The sequence below is a fragment of the Gavialis gangeticus genome, unplaced genomic scaffold (genome assembly GCF_001723915.1).
Source record: "Gavialis gangeticus isolate Ggan-Ray unplaced genomic scaffold, GavGan_comp1, whole genome shotgun sequence".
In the NCBI taxonomy this organism is placed as follows: domain Eukaryota; kingdom Metazoa; phylum Chordata; order Crocodylia; family Gavialidae; genus Gavialis; species Gavialis gangeticus.
Window position 1 is genome coordinate 251,617,086 of NW_017729032.1, and position 2,844 is coordinate 251,619,929.

At 39.1% G+C, this 2,844-nt stretch overlaps 1 long non-coding RNA gene across 1 annotated transcript in view; it reads right to left on the reverse strand.

Annotated features, from left to right (window-relative positions):
- Window positions 1-2,164: 2,164 nt before the first annotated feature.
- Window positions 2,165-2,844, reverse strand: part of LOC109303523 — a 24,705-nt gene continuing 24,025 nt past the window's right edge. Inside the window, exon 4 of the long non-coding RNA XR_002099149.1 lies at window positions 2,165-2,252. This is a non-coding gene — a long non-coding RNA (uncharacterized LOC109303523). The remainder of the gene's footprint in view (window positions 2,253-2,844) is intronic.

Consider the following 2,844-nt stretch of genomic DNA (forward strand, 5'->3'; position numbering starts at 1 on the left):
AAGCATAGAATCATGGGAAATACCTGTGGTAGAACACAGACATAGTTATGACTAGATTGTCCCCAACCAGTGGCTGTCCAACCTCTTCTTGAACATCTCCAGTGATGAAGAGTCCACAACTTCCCAAGCCAGGCTATCTCACTGCCATCTAACAGTGAAGAAGTTTTTCCGTATATCCAATCTAAATTTACTTTGCTGCCACTTCTAACCATTGTTCCATGTCCTTCATCCTGTTAGCTGTATTTAGACTTTAAGTTCTTCAGGGAATGGATCGTTCCATATTGGGCTTTGTAAAACAACTATAGAGAGGCATATATGATTGCTGGCCAAATAAAACTGCTTCTACCTTTTTAAGAATTCTTGATTCTGCAGAGTCTTGGACTAAGTGATTTCATAAGAATCCCTTCAGGTTTGGAGTTCTGAAAAATCTTGGAGGAATGTAATGGTTGCAGATTAAAGCCTTTTTATTTGTATCCCATTCTTTCCACTCTCCATGTCTTGCAAATGGTTTTATGAAAAGATTTTCTCACAGTTTGTTGGTAGTCCATTGTCAGATTTTTCTTTCTGGGCAGCTAATGGCTATCTTTTAATATTAGCATATCTAGGATACTTGTCAACTGGAAAAAGTGTTTGTCAGAGTTAATTTGGAAAAACAGTATTGAATGTCTATAGCTCTAGGCATTATGATCTAAGACCCTGAAAAAGAATGTGGAACATAAGTAATTCCCTTTTTAAAGGTGGACAATAAAGTAAGATACCATTATTCAAAAATATATTACATCAGAGAATATCTGAGAACACATTTTCTTGGGAAAAAGTCTTTCTTTTTAAAATTCTAGTAGCTGAAACATTAAACTGACAAGAATAAATAGCTTATTTGTCTCAAGTGTCCAAATGAACTATGTAGAAAATCTATTTTGGCTAAATAAAGAACAGATGGTAAATAATGTGATTGCATTAAAATGACTATGATAGTAGTCACCACATAAAAATGAGCAGAGAGTTGCATTTTCTGAAGTCTCAATGTTCTTGTCTGGGGAGAAGAAATATCTCAAGAGGATGAGAGTAAGTCCCATATCACTTCTTTTTATTACCTTCATAGAAATTGGCCTTATTGTAAGCGGAGAGTAAAAGAGAGACTACGATAAGTCATAACAGGCAAGAATCATTTAGAGAGAACATTGCCATTGTCATTTTCTTTGAAGTCCTAGAATGCAAATGAACACAAAGGATGCTTAATAAAATATTTTAAATGAAAATGTTATTAAGTTACATGAACACACAAGGTCTATTATTCAATGGCTTAATTAACTGACTTTTTAAAAACAATTTTGCACATTGCTGCCAGCACTTGGTACACTATTCAAATTGCATTTGGGATTGTCTGTTGATTTGCATCCATCCCTTTACTACTCTGAGCAAAGATATAAGCATAATTTCTGGAAGGGGTTTGATTGAACAATGGACAAAACATCCTGACACCTTCTTAAACCTTCCTTACTTCAGATTCTATTTTATTCCATTTTCAATTTCTGGTGCCTTTGTAGGCAACAGTGGATTTTTCTCTTTCTGTACTACCCTAAGCTTTAATTGATGAGCCTTCTTGTAATCTTTTTTTTCAGTTTAAATGAGTATATTAAATTTACATAAAAGGGGAAAAGGAAGGAAGTGTGCTTTCTCCTTTTGATCCCAGTTTAGAAAGATACTTTTAAGGAATGTGAATAATCAGGCTAAATTGAATGGGATTACTCAACTCTGTTGGTGTGACAAGTTACTTGGGAGGAAGCGATCAGAATGCAATAGAATTCCAGGTCATCTTGACATGGGGAAACCATGTTGTCAGCAGAATTAGGATACTAGATTGCAAAAAAGGGGGATTTTATCCAACTCAAGGAGTCAATAGGCATCGTGTCGTGGGAAGATCAACTGAAGGATGAAGATGCCCAGGAGGGCTGGGAGCTTTTAAAGGCCATAGTATTAGAAGCCCAAGAAGAAACTGTCCCAACATGATGGAAGCAGAGTAAGAATGGCAAAAGATCAATGTGGCTGCATGAAGAGCTTCTAAAATGCCTCAAATGAAAAAGAAAGCATACAGGCAATGAAAGAATGGGCAGGTCATGAAGGAAGCATACCAGAAAATAACAGCCTGTGGGAACAAAAATCAGGAAGTCAAAGAAAAAGAATGAGCTGTACCTGGCAAAAGAAGTTAAGGATAACAAGAAGAGGTTTTATAAGTATGTTTGCCAGAAAAGCTGAGGGATGAGCTAACAAAAGAGATGGTCAGAGGGATTTTGTTGGGTCTGGAGGAGGAAAGCCTGATCGGAAGCAGCCAAAATGGATTTATTAAAAATGAAGTGGCAAGCTAACTTGATCTCCTTCTTTGACAAAGTAACTACTTGGGTGGATGAAGGGAATGCTGTAGATATAGTGCATCTGGAATTCAGCAAGGCTTTTGACAGAGTCCTGCATGACCTTCTCATAAACAAATTGGAGAAATGTGGGCTAGATAAAACTACCGCGAGGTGGATAGATCACTGGCTCAACAGCTGTTAAGCTAGTGACCGCCAACCGGTTGAGCACAATTAACCAGTCAATCAGGGAGCCCCTAATGGTCAATCTCAGTCTGGGGGGGCTAGCTCCCCCCAGACTGGTTTGGACTGTTAGAGGCTCTGCGATTGGAAGTGGTGGGATGCATATGGAGAGGGGCCAGGATGTAGTCCAGGAGGTAGGATCAGCAGGACCCACATGCCTGGGTAGAGCCATGCCTGGGCCCAGCCAGGTGAGTGGGTCAATTCCCCCTCTGCCCCGGGAGTGGCAGCTTGGGTCAAGGAGTGATGGCACTGA